Source organism: Pleurodeles waltl, chromosome 4_2 (genome assembly GCF_031143425.1).
Source record: "Pleurodeles waltl isolate 20211129_DDA chromosome 4_2, aPleWal1.hap1.20221129, whole genome shotgun sequence".
In the NCBI taxonomy this organism is placed as follows: Eukaryota; Metazoa; Chordata; class Amphibia; order Caudata; family Salamandridae; genus Pleurodeles; species Pleurodeles waltl.
The window spans coordinates 164208059-164226823 of record NC_090443.1 but is presented as its reverse complement, the minus strand read 5'-3'; the positions used below and the strand labels follow the sequence as shown (position 1 = coordinate 164226823).

Genomic DNA, 18765 nt, shown 5'->3' with positions numbered 1-18765 from the left:
GTTTTAGTTCTGTGCTTGTTATAGCCTGCTAGTTCTCGATGTCTGAGCCTGCAGTAAGAGCAGGCTGACTGCATCTGGGTTTGTGGGGCAAGGGCTGAATTTATGATTCTGCATGCTTGATGCTGCTTCAACCATTCCATCTATCATGTATTTATGGGTCAATTATTAGATTTTTAATTCTGCAGCAGACCACAACCCTACATTAAGGAGATGCTGTTTCACATCTGGGACCGTATTTACAAGGCCACTTTCACTGCTGGAACATCACTTTTAGTGAAGGTCCGGCAGCACACACTGCAGGGCCATACTTACAAAGCCATATAAAGCCACCTTGTGTGGCTTTTCGTAGCCTTGTAAATATGACTGAGGCAATACAGAGCAAGTCGCTGTGTTGACTCACCCTACAACAGGAAGGCATTCCATGGGCGTTACGATGGGTGTTCCCACGTAACACCCATGCATTCAACATATTCCCAAATTTATGAGATTTCGTAAACCTGGGAATGCATCAAAAGCCTACGCCTTTCCATGAGAGGTGCAAGAAGTAGAAATATCTTTATTTCTCCTTGTTAAATTTTTTCTCTGTGTGGTGCATTCTGGGGCACACATAGAAAAAGAAAAACGCTTCTCATGATTGTTTTTGTGCAAGAAGGTGTTCCTTCTTGCACAAAAACAATCATGCTTGCAACGCAGACACCTTTGCACCAGGTGCAAGAGTGCCTGCGTTGGCACATGCCTCCCCATTGCACGCTAGCGCATGGGAAAAAGACAGGAATGCGCTTTATCTTGTAGATATAGCGCATTCCTGCCTTTTATTTTGACGCAGAGCAGCACAGCACAGCAAGAAGGCTTGCGGCACTGCCCTGCATCAAAAGATTGTAAATATGCCCCCTAGCTTTAGGGTGACCCCTTGGGCAATGAACTTCATTAAATTGCAGCCATGATTCTAGTATTAAATAAGCGTGTTGCTGTTCCAAAACTGCTTTGGCTAGGCTTGCTTATTTTAGTTCACAACTTTTAACACATTGTTTTATCTTGTATCCAGCGGATCCAAGGGTTTATGACAGTTGTCTTCCTTTAAATATTAGTATGTGACTCATTGAGAGCTCAGGACCATTAGGTTTTGCTACTCTGAGCACGGCTGAATTGGGCACAGCTACAGCTTTATGGCGGGCCTTTAAATTGATATTTTCAATGCTATAATTTACCGATTCCATTTCGTAGGTTTCCTTAGCATGACCCAGTGAGGCTACAACGGTATCACTATGAATTCTTACAGTTGTTGTTCAAAGTACAAATGATTATCCATATTCTTCTCCACAACCAGACAGTATCTGATGGCTGGCTTAGCAAGGGAACACAGGCCTTCATTTTGGCGGGTCTCTCTGAGACAATATCATTGACCACACCACGAGCTCGACTTGCCCTGCATTTTATAAACCGGTGTATGAAAGCACTTCTGTGGAAGTGTTGAGAGCTTGTAACTGTGGTTTTTAGACAGATATGCCCTGGCTAAGCACTTTTTTGAAAAAAGGAATTTTTCTATACTACTCCCCAATACTATTGCCAAAGTGTTATTTAAAAAAGCAAGTTAAAACTGGTGAGGGAGAACCATTGACTAAGATTTTACTGAATGTGAGATTCAAGATTCCGTGCATGTGAATGGCTCTCATCTGCACACCCTGCAAACACATCATCTACAATGGAGCAAAATTCCTGTGTACTGGGCTAACACTCTTCTAAGTCGATACTTTATTTTAGAATTGATTCTCATTTGACTCTTGGCCTCTCTCCTTGGGCTTCCAACAAAGGTGGAGAATAATTGTTGTCTGGAGCATAAACAGACCCATCCAGCTAACTTTGTCCACCTGGGCTAGTTAGCAGTGGTGTAGTTCTTGAAAACATGGTGATCAGTTGTCCAAGACAGAGGGAAGTATTTCTTGCCTTCCATGGACCTCACCTAAAGATAAATGGCACTGTGTTCATACAAATGTTTTAGCAGTGCCACATCGTTTCATCCCCAGTTACTAGGCAAGAAACTAATAAATACAATATCCAACCCCGATTTGTTATAGCCCATCTCATTTTCCAACACTTCCACCATTTCAGGCACTGAGGGGCATATTTATACTCTGTTTGCGCCGGAATTGCGTCGGTTTTTTTTACGCAAATCCAACGCAAAGCTAACTCCATATTTATACTTTGGCGTTAGACCCGTCTAGCGCCAAAGATCATGGAGTTTGCGTCATTTTTTAGCGTGGACACCTACCTTGCGTTAATGATATGCAAGGTAGGCGTTCCCGTCTAAAAAATGACTCCAAGGCATGTGCGCCTTATTTAAACTCCCGTGCAAAAATGGCGCACGGGAGCGGGCGGGTCAAAAAAAATGACGTCCAGCCGCTTTTGCGTAATTTCTTAACGCCTGGTCAGGGCAGGCGTTAAGGGACCTTTGGGCTCGGAAGGAGCCCAGAGGTGCCCTCCCATGCCCCCAGGGACACCCCCTGCCACCCTTGCCCACCCCAGGAGGACGCCCAAGGATGGAGGGACCCATCCCAGGGAATTTAAGGTAAGTTCAGGTAAGTATTTTTGTAAAAAATGTATTGTGGCATAGGGGGGCCTGATTTGTGCCCCCCTACATGCCACTATCCCAATGACCATGCCCAGGGGACAGAAGTCCCCTGGGCATGGCCATTGGGCAAGGGGGCATGACTCCTGTCTTTGCTAAGACAGGATTCATGTCAATGGAGGGTGGGAGTAAAAAAAAATGTCGCTAATCGGGTTGAGGCAGATTTTTTGCCTCAGACCGACTTGCCCCATTTTTTGACGCCCAAGCTCCATTTTCCCCTACGCCGGCACTGCCTGGTGTGGGTAATTTTTTTTTACGCACACCAGTCAGCTCCGCCGTCTAACGTCATTCCATAAATAAGTCGCCCGCATGGCGCTTTGGAATGGGGTTGGCCGGCGTTAACATTTTTGACGCACAACTGCGTTGGCGCAGTTGTGCGTCAAAAAGTATAAATATGGCCCTGAATACCCAGTGCCAGATCTTCCCTGAATGTCGCAGAAATGCCACTGTAAACTTAGAGGAAGTAGCCACATTCTGTTGACCACTATAAGCATGTGATGTCAGGGTGTAGTATGGAAACTGCTGCAGTCAATTTAAAGGCTGAGTAAGGATGTTTTGAAATTAACACCATGCCCACATCTTCTGCACTTGAGTGAAAACTCCCCCTTCTAGGAGCCTCAAATGCCTTTGTTCTCGCCCATTTTCTAGATCACTTTTAAACATAGAACCCATGACACATGTAGGTGAAGCATGTTGAATGCTGCCCGTAGCCGTATTAGACTTTTAATTTGGTTCGATACTTCATAAATAGCCTTTAAAGAACAGCAGTCCTAAATTTTTTTCCCTATTTATGTATTTCTATTCTCACCTGAGGTACAAAAATGCCCTTCAACACTACTTATTCAAACATTAATCTGCACAAACATCTTTTATTTTGTGAACTACCTATTTGCCATCAGGACCAAAATTTACCTTTGCTAATCCCACCTGTTGAGGCATGTTTGCCTTGATGTGGACTGCTGCTCATTTCCAATTGCGATAATGCCGCCTGTTCTGGGACCTAGGAAAAGCTCCAGAACCTTTTAAGAACGTATCATTGCTGTTCTTGTCTTGCAATCAATTTGTTTTACATCTGACACATTTCGTGGCACCAAGAAGACAGACACAGAATCAGACAAGTTTCTAAGCTTTAAAATCGTGGTGCCTCTAAAAACTATGACCTACATCTTACCAAGAATATCTTGTCACTATGGCAGGCAATGTATTAAAAAAGCTACGAAAGAAAGGGTTAATATGAGAAGCCCAAGCCTAAATTGCAACATACAGGTTAAATCTAATAATGTATAATTTTAAACAATATTGGAATTTGGGGTGGGCAGAACTCGCACAGTTTCACTCCTTGGAATTCTGGAGAGTTACATAAACAATTTACGAGATTCTGTGGAGTTTTGCGAACAGCAAAATTCAAGGGCATATTTAAGAGCCCCTAGCGCCTCCTTGCACCACACTAGCATCATTTTTTTAACGCTAATGTAGCCCAACCAGGCCAAAATCCCCACGCCATATTTACGAAGTGGTGCAATGCATGCATTGCACCACTTTGTAATCCTTTGCGCTACATTATGCCTGCGCCAGGCATAATATATGCAAAGAGGGCGTTCCCACGTTAGGGGGGCTGAAAAAAGCCACAAAGACATCTAAGAGATTTCTTTGCGTTATTTTATCCGGCACTTTTAACGGCTGCTAAGAGCAGGCGTTAAAAGGAGGCACACCATTGATTACAATGGGCCTCAATGAGCTTTGCAGGATTAGCATGAACATTTTTTATGCTAATCGTGCAGAGCTCCGGACTAGCGTAATAAATGAATACGCTTGTCTCCTAACTACTGCCATGGTGTGCTGTATACGGTGCACATATGGTGGCGTTAGGGAGGCACCTCAGTATGCCACTCTGCTCGTGCTGATTTTTAGCATCAGGAGTTTACCCTGCGCTGTACGTTCAGTCTGAATGAAACCATGTGGTGCAATAAAGGACGCTATTTCTTTCCGCAGCTCAAGTAGATTCTCTTTTCGAGTAGCAGTTTTCTCAATGCGAGAGGCAGCTTTCTCACTGCAAGCAGTAGCGACCTGCGGTAACTGCCTGCGTTGAGCAATCTCACAGAGAGGCAGTCTACCGCTCAATTTTATCACTCACCAACTTTATGTTGGTGAGCCGCTTGTGAGTTTTTCTGGAACTCCACTCTCTAAGCGGAGTGCAAAGTGGGCAATACTCCACAAACTCCACTCGAGAAGCAGAGTTTACCACCCACCCCTAACTAAAATATAACAATCACAAGATGTATAACGAGCTGTCAGATATGCAGCTGTAAAGACTGTAGAGATAATTTATATCAACCCCGCTCTACAGCCACAGTTTAATTTTCTAGTAAAGTGACCCAATGCACTACTCTTTCCTGCCATGATGGGCATCATTGTATTTGAAATTTCAGTGTAGAAAGTCTTTTCAAAAGCACTATGCCTGTAGATGCCCAGCTATTCAAGGGCCGTGGTCTTGTAAATCTCTGCCAAAACTCATTTCTGACTAAAAGCAGCTCAAGATTATGCCTCATTCGGATTTACTGATGAACAGTGAGTTCTGCATTCCTCACAGAGCCTGCAAACAATGCTAGGCACTCAGGAATATATTTATACCAAACCGCAGGACCCCCATCAATTACCTAAATAAAGAATAAAGGCTATCTCAGATTGACTGACAGTAAAGTTTCACATTCAGATGTATGCAGTGTATATGAAGGGAAGATAACTGGTTGTACTCAGTTGTCATTGAGGCCCCAATTCAGGATCATACAGAGGTGGTTGTTCAAGAAGCTGAAAGCCAATAAATGACTTTTTGATGTATCTGTTCAGCAGCACAAACTAGTCAGAAGGGATTTCCAGCACAGTGATCTAATACATTCTGGACAGAGACAGTGCATTGCTATGAGTAGGACACTTTGGAAGTGTATGCGAGTTCAGTTAGAACAATCAGGTTTTGAGGATGAGGGAGTTAGTTCATAAATATGGAACGAGTTCTTGATTCTTCACTAAGGTGCAACATCCGTAGGAGGCTGAAACTGATTAGTACTCGAGAAATCAACAGGGCCCAGCAGAATAGTGATTTTGCATGGAAATGTAAGGCAAACAAATTGTTGTATATTATATGCTACATTTCCGTGCCTTTGTTCAAAGTCACATATGCAGCAATATCAATTAAATTTAAAATAAGCAGTGCACAAAGAGCATCCCAAACATTCAAGCACATGTAGTGCTCTCCAATTACAGCCTGAAGGAAGCAAGGCTAGCTGGAGAATGTATGGCTACTGCTTATTGTTATGTGCTAAAACATTAATCTCTAAGGATCCCATATTAAAACCACTTTCAAAAATGAATTATTAATGATGACACTAATGGAAATATAATCAGTAAGCAATTTCTGGTCACTGCCTTAGTAACTCTTTGTATTTAATATTTCATTTGAATTCACCTTTGGACAGTGGAGGGTCTGAGTTGGAGGGCAGTCCCCGTGAGATTGTAAGAAGACTAACATGTGGGGCCTACTTATTTGAAAATAGGTTCTGCTATAATATTTAGGAAGAAAAGAACTTGAAGTATAGCACATTAAATGTATCCTGTAAAGATAACTCAGTTTGCAATAAAACAAAGTGATACAGCTACTTATTCAGTTAATAGAGGGCAAAAATGTCTGACTATACGTAATATAGCATTTTAGGAGCCCTGCTAGCTGCCAATTGGCTTGGTGTGCAGGGAAACAAGATCTGTCAACATATCCAACTACACTTCAAGTAGACAGGACCCTTGTACTGAAAGCAGAGGAAATAATTTAACCACAACCACAATCACACCACACACACACAGTTTCTTTAATCACAAACACTTCAAGAGCTCCTCCACATGATGAAGCCTGTTTCTCTTCACTGTTTTTGTATGGCTGGTGTAGGGTGTTCGATGTAGTGAGAAAGAAACAACAGAATGTGCTACATGAAAAAACATAAAAATAATCTTGATTGTCTTGAAAAATCTCTTATTTTCCGCAGCAAGGTGAAACCTTTTCTAACCTCTGAGGAACCTCTCACAGGGTCGAAGGAAGCTGGAGCGGCAGACTGTGCGGCGACAAAGGACCAGAGGCCAGAGGATCCAGGACAGGCCAGAGCTTCACAGAGCAGAGATGGTATGGTGGGTCGTGGTGCTCCTCGTATACAACAGGTGGCCTTGATCGATGGAGGATCCAGCTGCTCTTAAGTCCTGAACACATTCTGCTTATTGTTTATTTTCAATGTTTCTCTTTTGTTAATACATCTCACTCCCTCGGTGTGAATGGTGTTGATTACAAATGGTATCAAAGAAGACTCTGGACTGACCTGCTTCACTTGCTGAAGAACGACCTGTGAACGAAAGACACAGAGAAGTAATCAGAAACAAGAATCCCACAAGAAGCTGTTGCTGCTTTCGCATGCCCTACATACTCCAAAGTCAACATGCAGTTAGGTTAAATAAAAAGGCCAACGTGTTATTGCTTAATGTGTTCTAACCAAGTTGGTAATTGAACAGCTTTTTGTACATCACGCCCAGTGCAACATATTTTCCAATATGCAGGCTCACATGGAGATGCAGCTGTCTACTTATGAATTAAATTTTATTAAGATGGATCTCACAAGTGTACTGCAATATTCGTGCCTTTGGGGCTAAATATTCTAAAAGGCATAGCTAAATAAAATTGTGGATGACTTCAAGGAAAGTCTGTAAATCGTAGACTGCATGTTTGATCTTAGAGTCCCAAATCACGGGTAGAAGTCTCACGCTGGCACTGACTCTCAGCGCTCTGTGATAAGAATTCTGATCATGAAACTTGCAGCCGGCAGCTGAAAATCAATCTATTTCCAATGATCAATTTTAAAATCAATAGTATGGTAGATGAGCATTCTCATCAAAAAGACCAATCTATGTGCAGCAAAATCTTGTTGGCCTATAATTTCCCATTTAAAATGAATATTTATAGCTAATTGGTGACTTAGACGAAGGACATTATCTTACATTATGTTATGTTAAATAATTAATTTGTTAAGCTCTTGTACACATTGTTTTAGTGCTATTGAAAATCATAAGAAAACAATCATAAAAATTGAAAATTACAGAGGTGGCAAACATATGAACATGGACGTGGACATTGTCCAAATTACCCTGTCTCAAGATGTTTCCTTAAAATGAGCAAGGACGCTTCAGAATGAAGCCCAGGTAGCTTTGACTTTTACCAGAAAGAAAACCAGATCCAACAAGAAACTGTTTGGCGTTAGTGACAAGGAGTAGACCCAGTTGAAACCCTTTGCTCCTGCACTTGGAATGGGGAGCGCCCAGACCAACGGTCCCCACCTGGCGATTACAACCGCCCATGTTGGAAGATCCAGTCTTCTGAGCTGCAACTAGCAAGGCGATCTCACAGTATTTCGAGGAGAACTGCGGCATGGCCTCTTCCAAGCTCATGGACTGGGAGGCACTGAAGGCAGTACTACGGGGGCACTGCATTAGAGCAGTGGTAGGTGTCAGGGTGGGATTGCAGCAGGATTTAGTGAAGATAGAGGGGTCACTACCAGACGTCATTGACAGAGGGTCGACTATCACCCTCATTAAGGGAGTTCTTATTGATATTGCTTACTAAGCAGAGTAGGGATCGATTGGAGTTGTCCTCATAACACCCACTGTCAATGCTTGAGTCGGATTATACATTTTTTAGCAAAGTAATAGCAGAGAGACTACATGAACACATACCGAAATTAATCCACTCAGACCAGAATGGCTTTGTGCCTGGAAGATCAACCTCCCTTAACATCCAATGCCTACACAAGATTATGGAGTCTTCTCCGGTTCAGTGGCCCTGCACCTTGTGTGTGGTGCTGGACCTGGAGAAAGCTTTCAATACTGTGGAATGGGGCTGCCTATTCGCAGTTCTCACCAAGTTTGGAGTCACGGGTAGGCTATGTAGGCCCATACAGTGCCCACTGCAGGGTGAAAATAGGCCAAAGCATTTCTTTATCCTTCTTCGTGTCGTGAGCAGGGAGATATGGCAGGGCTGCCTACTGAACCCCCTGCTCTTTGCACTAATAATGGAGCCACTAGTGCAGCAGCTTCACTAAGAGGGGAGGGATTGGGGCATCACCCTGCATGGAGAGAAACATGTCATCTCATTATACGCCAATGATGTATTAATCTACATTGAAGATATGGGAGGGGATAGCAGTCATCCTGGACATTCTCCAGGAATTACGAGCTGCATTAGGACAAGGAGTAAATTAGGCAAGTCCGGTCTGTACCCCCTACATCCTAATAGTCCCCTGCAACATTTACTGGCTGATCGACAGATGCTGCGCTGGGAACATCAAACATTTTGATAACACATATATCACACTATGTAAGATTTGATAGAGGGCAATGTCACCTAAGCCATAGCATCACTATGACCCCAAATGGCTTTTTGGAGTACCTTTCCTCTCACAGTACAAGGCAGGGTCTCACTCTCAAAAATGGTGATGCTACCTCGTTTATTCTATTATTTCATAATCTCCTGGTGCAGGTCCCTAAATCCACATTTCACATGCTGCAACACTTCCTGCAGCACTAGGAAGTTTTATTTGGAATAAGGGGAGGCGTAGGATAGCACTCGGTAAGCTACAGCTGCCCATGGATAAAGGAGGTCTAGGAACCCCAAACTTCGAGCACTGTTATCTGACTTTACAGCTCAAATGGCCAGTGAAGTGGCTGGTGGGCACCATACACAAGAGGTGGGAATGCCTAACCCTACAGAGGCTATAGAGTCGATTTGCCAAACGTTTCTGCCTGGGGCCTGGCTCACCGAAGCTGTAAATAACCTGTGGCAGATGGCCTATGTAAGCTTTCGTCATGGCCTGCGACAGATGCTGCATATCCCACAATACTTGCCTGAACTACCTTTCGCTCCATTGCCTCGTTTAGCTATATGACTGGGAGTACGGGTAAGGCTGCAAGGGAGACTGCAGGTGTAAGCACCTTATCAGCATAGTTTCAAGATAAAGTGATCATGCCATTTGAAAGGCTGCAGCAAGATGGGAGGTCCCAAGAGGACATTCCTTGGCCTATGGCCATTTAATGACTGAATTGACAAAGCTGTCGGGCATCACGGACACAGAACCTGACCAACACTCACTAGTACGTTCACATCTTGTGATGGATGGGGGTCGTCGCCTTATCACGTGGTTTGTTTGCACCCTACCATACACTAGGCAGGATCCATTGTCCGCAATGCGCAGGAGCTGGGAGGCTCGCATAGGTAGGGAACTGATGAAAAAAATGGGAAAGTGCACTTTTAATCCCCAGGAAATTGTCACAAAATGCCAAGTTTCAATATATACAGCAAAACATCCTGCACCGGGCCTACCTAACTCTGGCAACGCTACACTGGATGTTTGTGTTGTCCGCAGACTGTCCCCGATGTCCTCAACAGGGAGTGGATATGTTACACATGTTCTGGGGTTGTCCAGTTGCAGGTGCTTTGTGGGGATATGTCTGGACCGCATTGGCAGAAGTGACTGGTCGCACAAATGTTTGCACTGTAGAGGGAGCATTGTTGGGACTCTTCAAGAGATCAAAAACTGACAGCGCCTTGAGTCGTTTCATTGACCTAATGCTCCTCATGGTCAGAAGACTCACAGCCATGCACTGGAGAGCCCAAACCTTATCAAATGTACATCACTAGTGTGCTGCGACCCTTAAATGGGGGAAGGCAAAAAGCAGTGGCTTTGAGACAAGAAGAAGATCCTGGCTTGCACAGGTTCTGTGTTCCAATAGCAACAGATTGGGAGATATTACTGCAAAGACTACAGGATTACAAAACAGAGCTCAATACCTGAATCTTCGCAATACACATATTTACCCTCAATATGGTGGACTTGAAGTGCTATTCTCCCACCAGAGATTCATTCACTTTCCCCATTCCCTGTCTGTTATAAAATTCATACTTCTTTTCGGCCTGAATCCCTCTCTGACCCTGGCCCACCCCTCTATGCACCTCTTTGTCACCTCCCTTGCAGACTGTGCACATCTCATTCCTGGAAATGTACAGGATGCAAATTACCTGCATTACAAGTAGTTAGGTACAAATGTAAACGAGAAAAATTACTGTAGATCTCATGCTGCTCCTTCATGTGCTGAAAATGGAATGACATTCTCACATACCCTTTTTTTTGCTTTGTTTCACGTTGTTGCCTATGTTTAAATATGTTAACTAGAACCAATACGCCTGACTGTACTAGCTTGTTGTAACATCTATATGTGATATGTTGTACTTCCATCTAAGAGCGCTATCATGATGCTGTATCAATATCAATGTACTCACCATGCATTGAAACTCATTGGAATTGATCAAAAAAATAGAGTAGAGCCAGTTGAACAAAGTGAAGTAGCTGTCCTGGAATGTCGTTTGAGTTTGATAATTAGTAAGTGAACTTGTGCCTGATAACCATGGCCTTGAAAAAGACCCTGGAGAAGGAGCCAGTTTAGGATGCATTGAATGGGAGGTGGATGGGTCACATGCTCCTGCTTGGACAGACCAGTGAATAGTCATTCAGCAGCATTACGCGTCAGTATTTACATTTGTAATAGCTTCTTTGTTGTAGCTTGTTAAAAGCAATACCTTACTATAGCTCAGCCTGAAGAAGGGTGTTAATGATAACTATATGATATTGCATGTAACTGTCTCGCCGCATTTTTATCTGCAAAGAGCAACCTGGGTATTAGGTTTTGGCATTGATATCGATGCTTATTACTTATACAGCCATTATGCAAAAAGTGACAGGAGGCCAGATATAAGTACTCCAAATGAGAGTGGCCTGACTAGTGAAAAGAACCTTGTTCAGTAAAAGAGATTCTGCAAAAGCAATATAGTCATTGTTATTTTATGATACGTTGAAAAAAGATATTGAAGAAAGGTATGTAATAAAGTCAACTTTTAAAATGTTGACTACATTAAAGTTGAGTTCAAATTGTTTAATGTTGTGTCCATCATTATTACCTATGACAATTACAATTATATTAAATGTTAAAAGTTGTTTTATTACAAGCACTCTTTAATTTACCTAACTGTACCCTATACACCCTGCTTCCCATCCCTGTATCCTTAAAACCCTGAATAACCCCTTAATGCCAGCCTTCCCTGAATCTAAAAGCCCAGACTGCCGTCAATGTTAGCCTTCCCCAAACCCTAAAAGCCCCTAATTTCTCTGAAACTTTATCATTCCATGGACCCTACCAACCCCTTACTACCCATTAATGCTATCCTTCCCTGAATCCTAAAAACCCCATACTTCCTCCTTACATATCCTTCCCTTACTACTCTTTTATATACCATTCCCTGAACTGTAAAAATCCTTTACCACTCCTTAATGTTACCCTTCCCTGAACCCTAAAAACCATAGGAATCTCTTGACACTACTCTTCTTGAACCGAGAATCCCCTACTATCTCTTAACACTACCTTTATCTGAAACCTAAAATCCCTTTATTATCATTTCACTGTAACCATTCCTAGCCCCTGAAAACCCAGAACCACTTTTAACGCTAACCTTCCCTCAGCTCTAAAAAATCCTTCCTACCCCATAACTCTAGCCTTCCTTGAACTCCTGAATAGTCCCGTAGCCTTCCTCTCCAAATGAAGTGCTCCTCTCTCCTTTAGCAGGAGGACGCCTGTGACCCTGATCTTAATACACATACTTTTTCCTTAAAAAGCCCAAAGCTTCAACTATATTTCACTCTATTTTTTCACCAGATAACATCTTTGGCACAATGTTCTTTCAATGTACTTTTTCCCACAATATTTTTACTCCAACCTTTTAAAATGGTCTATCACCTAAATGGCTTCTTTGTGATCTTCAGATGCTATGCACGTGATGTAGGATGGGGCCAAATGATTCATAAGAAGTGACTGAAAAAAACTGTTTTATTTTTTTTTCTAAACAGAAAAACAAGATAATTCTGATTCAGTTGAGCAAGCAATTGCAGAAGGTTAGAACCAGAATTCATCACCTACTGTTACCTCACAGAACTATGACATTGTTGGTCATGATTGATTGATAGTATTTAAATCTCAAGAGGGCCAGTAGCCACCTAATCTTTTGTAAAGAAAAGTGGCTGATGTTCACAGATAAAATGGTGAACCAGGCATAATTTCTTAAGAGAAATTTTGTCATGGGTTAGTAGACATTGTAGATATCTCAGTACAGGAGAGGATTTATAGACGTTATTTCAATTGAAGTTTATTGATTCTGTTTTGCGCAACATATAATTAAAAGTTAATATTTTAAAGAAATTAAAATCTTCGCTTATGATGTTAGAATACCTGTCTGTGAGGGCAAGAAGGTCCTTCCCTTGGGTACCCCAGCACATTACCTGACAACCGCTGCTGGTTTATTTACATGTATTTGGCTTAAACAATGGAAAAAGATCACTGCGAATGAAAGGTTCTTGTAGTTTCCCTCACATAGTACTTTAAGTCTGAGAATAATTGTTACCTTGTGGAGAGAGTTGTATGAAGTGAAACCTCTACCTAGACCCGCTCAGTATGAAGCCTTCAACGCATGGTAGTGGGCAGCGCATGCGAAGAAGAACAAATATTAGACTAAATGTAAAAAGATAGTTTGTGGTTGGATGGAAGAGAAGTGGGATGTAGAGCAGCAGGCATGGAGTAAAGCTATCAATGAGGGAATTCGAAGGCACTCTGTGCTGTCCAGTGGAAGAACAGGGAGAATGAAAGCGGGTGTGAGATTGAAACAAAGAAAGACGACAATAGCAACAGTCACTCTAGTGATGATTTTGTAGATGATTTATAGGCTTTTTGACCACCTCCATACAACATTGTTTAACAAGCTGGAGGAAATCAATGGCCTGTAGGCCTACCACCACAATCTCTCCAGTGCGGAGTACCTGGTACAGTTCCACCTACCCAGATAGTGCCTGTTATACTTCCAGGTCCACAGTTAGGGCCTTCTTCACTTCCTGCTCTACAGATATTACCACCGATCCCACTGTCAGCTCTACAGACAGTGCCTCCAAATACTGCCACCATTCCTGCAACAACTGTCACACCAGTGGTTACAACAACCACTGCTGACCCTAAAGTTAATACTTTTTCAGAGAGGGAAGCAAAGCTCCAAACAGGAGTTACTCCAGTTGTGAATGTGCTAACAGTAAAAATTGAGAGCCCCAAGATACAGCCACTGGAGAGCAGTGCCCCTTTAGGAGTGTTAAATATGGTGAGAGGGAAGGTAGAGTTGGAGGAAACATTCAAATAAATTCTCGAGTTGGGGTTCATATATGGGTACAATGAAGAAAAACTAGTTTGCAACTTTCAAATGCGGAGCAATATACAGAAGTTTAGAGATTCAATGGGCCCAGAAAATAAAGAAAAAGAAAGATGACAAAAGATGGCCAGGGGTGATGGTAGTAAGAGTGACTCTGAGATTAAGTCTTACTCATTAAGAGAGGTGCATGGAAGAGTGTACGTGCATATACCTTGGAGTCATGGTAATCTTTTTACATTTACAAGTCAATTCCTAAAATTGAGTGAAACCCTTGCCTCTGGTATACACATGTTGACTGATTTCTGACAATTTCAAAGGTACTTGGGGAAGATTTGATCACTTTCTTTGATATTATATTATGATGGTCCCCAACTACTTGTGTAAAGTGTCTATTCAGTGGCCGAATGCAAAAACTCTGAGGTATGCCCAAACGCATGCCACTTCTGTTATAAGGGTGGAAAAGTATAATTAAGAGCTTAAATTCTTGAAGTTTAAAGTTCCATAGAAAGAGGTTAATTGGTTAAAAATATCAAGGGCTACTTATGAGTCCAAATCATCGATGCATGCCTAGTACAACTAGCTCAAGTAGATTTTCCCTCAGCATAGTGGCGTTGAAAATCCAGAGCGAGGAAATTTGAGTAATTCTGTGTTCCAGTTTGTACTTCAGTTGCATCCAGAGATTAACTCGCATATCCAGCAGAATGTAATTTGTTGGCAGTAAAAGCCATTGGAGAAATACTGCAATATGCAAAATATTGCAGTGATGATTTGGAAACAAGGCAGAAGAAAATTAAAGAGAAATTCAACTCAAACAAAGTTGACCAAGAAGGGATTTCAGAATAATCTGTAAATGGAAAATCCAGGTTCAGGTGTTCGTTTCTGGATAGGTATAGCTATGCTTAAGAAAACAATGCTGCCACTATTTAAGGTTGGCTACTGTCATCGAGAGTGTAGATCAAATCATCTGAATCTAACGCAATTCGATGGTCATGTGCCTAATGCGAATATGACAGAACTGAAGATTTAAACGCCCCCAAATCATAGCATGTCCCAAGACCCCTTGATCTAACACAATTTGAATACTAAGCAATTGAATGCAATTCAACAGAACCCCTTCACCAATCATGTCAGTTTCCAACAGCTTCTGGTCTTCGATAGTTTCGTAGATCCTGGTTCTGATCAACCACAATGTTGGTGCCTCAGAGTGGAGGAAGGCAGTGTACTTTGCTCAGTCTTTGAGGTTGACCAGAGTGGCCCATATGTAGATGGAGAGGTAAATTAAAACCCCATGTTATTCCTTATCGACACAGGAGATACCTGTTCTACTGTAAGGAAAGTGGAAGCCCCAAACTCACCAATCTTGAAAAAACAAATCCAAATTGTAGGGACTGCAAATAAGCAGACAGTGAATCCTATTTTTTATCAAAGTCCCTGTTAAGATAGGTCCCTTTGAGCAGGACAATAAGTTTGTGATATTTGTTTCCAGCCCAGTTAATCTACCAGTTAAAGACCTTTTGTGCAAGCTGAACTGACTAATTAAAGTGCACTGATTGCTGTCGATTTCCAAGCGCACAATGAGGATGCAGATTTTAAATGAGGTCCCAAAGGTCAGCTGTTTAGCTGTTTTCTGTTTTGACAAAAGAAGACTCACTACTGAATTAAAAAACTCTGTGAAAGGGGGAAGTCTGGGATTATTCAAGTCATTGTCCTGATTGAAGATGTTGATGGTAACACTAAAGCAAAATGCAAAATTTGCCCTACTGCCGCAGTACAACCTCTTACCGGAGGTAGTGGATGGAGCTACCCCTGTAATTAAATCCATGTTAGAGCAAGGCATCTTAAAGGAAATCCTAGACATTTCCTGTAACTCTCCGCTCATGGACCTACTGAAACCTAATAAAAAGTGGCAGGTCATGCTGGACCTGCAAAATATTAATAATATCATTGTTGCATGTTGTCACAGGGCACGGAATCCAGCTGTAATAAAATTCCAAATATCCTGTGATACTGAGTGGTTTATGGTCATTGACTTGTGCCAGGCCTTCTGTTCCAATCCGTTGCATGAAGAAAGTCAGTTGCTCTTTGTGTTTCGGTTCCAAAATAAAGTTCGGGCATGGTGTCACATTCCTCAAGGATATATTGAAAACCCTGCAAATCTTCCAGCAGATTTTGAAAAGAAATGTGAAGACCCTACAGTTGCTGTGCAACTCAGTTTTGGTCCAGTATATTGATGGCGTATTGGTGGCTTCGGCAACACAAGAGGCATGCAAACAAGATACCACTACCCTGTTGAGTCATTTGGCTGAACATGGACATAAATACTCTCTGACTAAGTTGAAGTATAGTCACAAACAAGTCCTGTGTATAGGACATAATATTGAGAAAGGAGCAAGAAAGGTGTCTATTGAAAGATTCTCTGCCATATTGCAAATGGACGCTCTCAAATGCAGAGATAAGTAAGGATGTTTTTTTAGATGCTGGCTACTGGTGTCAATGGATTCCTAACTTTTACCTACTGGCAAGCGCCCTATAGAGGCTTATATACAAGAATGTACCTGGTCTATTACCATAGAACAATGAATGCAGGGATGCCTTTCTCAAGCTGAGGGAAAGTCTCTGTGGTGCCCCTGCTTTAGAAATGCCTGATTATGAGAAGCCTTCTATTTTTATACTATTCTGAGAGAGAAGGGTGCTTCTTATCAGTAATAACACAGACTCATGGTAACTCCAAAAGATCCTTTGCTTATTTCTCAGCCACTCTTGACCCATGAGCTGCAGAGTCGATGGTTGCCTAAAGGCACTGGCTGCATATGGTGTTCTCATTCATTAATGTGAGGGCATGGTAGTGTACCCTGCTGTAGTCATGGTTCTGCAAAATTCTACTCAGGTTATCCTCACTGCGGAAAACATCACCCTGTGGTGGTGCTCCTGTCCTCACTGTTAACACTGCCTGTTCTGATGAAAATTATGATGATGGGATAGACCATGATTGCCTTGATGTGGTAGAATTGTATACCAAGCCAAGACCTGACATTCAAGATGTCCCTTTGAAAAAAGACTAATTATAAATAGTTTGTAAGTGGCTCTGGCTGAAGAAATATAAGAGAGATTTTGAAAGCAGCCTTTGCCATTTGCCCCCTAGAAGGTGTAGTGTAATGTAACCTCTGCATAGGTTTCCAAATTGATTGCTCCTGCTAGAGTCTGTTGTGACTTTGACAATTTAAGAGTCACCATCTACATTGGGTCAGTATGCGTTTGACATGGTCCATAATTTTAGGTAGTTGTGGTCCATGATAGGTTTCATGACTTCATATGGATCTCCCTTCAGAAATGGGCACTGTCATGGTCCTCCTTGAGGCATTACACATGCCTACTGTAGTGGTGAAGTGTGCAGCACAGAGGAGCGGAAATTATTTTGTAACTGCTGGCAAATGCTATGCGGAGGAAGTAACCTGATACTGTGCACAATGGTTTTACATTTTTTACATCTTTAAAGGAGACTATTGAAATGATCCAGAAAGTGACACTTCCATGAGCCTGTTTTGGCTGTTACTAATACAGAGAAAGTGGTAAAGAGCTTACAAGAAGAAGCACCAGATTGTAAACAAGAAAGTTGGATGAGAACAGGATGTGTGGAAAATGAGGAAGGGGTCTAGGTCCCAGTAGACAGCAGTCCTGTTTTGTCCGACTCCCTGTTGCCCCCTATTACCTTACATTTTCACAGTGCCACTCAAATAGTTTGAAATGCAATGATCTGTCACTTTAGCGCCAACTAGTTTAATCACACGTTTCGTGTTCTTGTAGCGGAGGTGTGTCACAGATTGCCACATGCCAGCGATTAAATACAGGAAGGAGAATTGCAGTCCAATCAAGCCACATAGGGAGATCAAACGGTCCTTTAAGTCACATGCAACTTGATTTTGTTGAGGTGCCCATATGTAATGGGCTTCACTATATTCTGGTAGTGGCGTGTCTCTTTTCCCAATGGGTGAAGCTATACCCTACTAGGAGAAATAGCAGTTTTACTGTGGCCAAACTGTTGCTTTTAAAACTGATTACTCATTTTGGGATCATGGTTTCTCTGGAATCTGACTGTGGTAGTCACTTCAAAAATGAGGTGATTAACCTTTTGTGTTCAGCTTTCCAAATAGATCAGAGGTTCCATTGTAGATCTTAGGCTTCAGGCATAGTGAGCTGATAAGTGGCACAATGAAGTCATGTCTTGCTAAACTATGTGCATCTATGTCTTTGAAATGGCCTGATGCCCTTCCATTGGTGCTGCTGAGTCTGAGAAACATCCTGGATTGGATAACCGGATTAGTTTCCCATTAATCCTCGGGGCAGAGATATGTGTCTTCCCACTGTGCCTAAATCTATGCTTTCAATTTTACAGATTCTCGGCTACTGTCAAAAGGCCTGTCTGGCACTAGGTTGAGATGGAGGTTTCCCTTCCGTGGTATGAACAGCACCATGACCTCAGTCTCGGTGTCTGGGTCTTGGTGAAGAAGTACGTCTGCAAGTCATGCCTGGTTCACCAATGGCATTGGTGCAGACCCATATCTATGAGGCCACACAAAGCACTTTGGCCCATATTTATACTTTTTTTAGTGTCGCATTTGCATAATTTTTTTACGCAAAAGCGGTGCAAATCCGACGCTAAAAAAGTATAACTATGGGCTTTTTTGTGTATTTCATGGCCTCGTGGATATGGTATAAGGCAATGCAGCACAAGTCGCTGTGTTGCCTTACATTGTGTCAGGGGGCATTCCATGGGCGTTGCAGTGGGTTTTCCCATGCAACACCCATGGGTTTTGATGCA

General features: G+C 42.3%; 1 protein-coding gene across 3 annotated transcripts in view; it reads right to left on the bottom strand.

Moving 5' to 3' along the window:
• Nucleotides 1-3741: 3741 nt before the first annotated feature.
• Nucleotides 3742-18765, bottom strand: part of PDE1B (phosphodiesterase 1B) — a 1852897-nt gene continuing 1837873 nt past the window's right edge. For 2 of the 3 annotated variants that reach the window (XM_069231031.1, XM_069231029.1), the window contains one exon: nt 3742-7008. The gene's annotated coding sequence lies outside the window, so the exon portion shown is untranslated. The remainder of the gene's footprint in view (nt 7009-18765) is intronic. The other variant, XM_069231030.1, reaches the window with a different exon arrangement.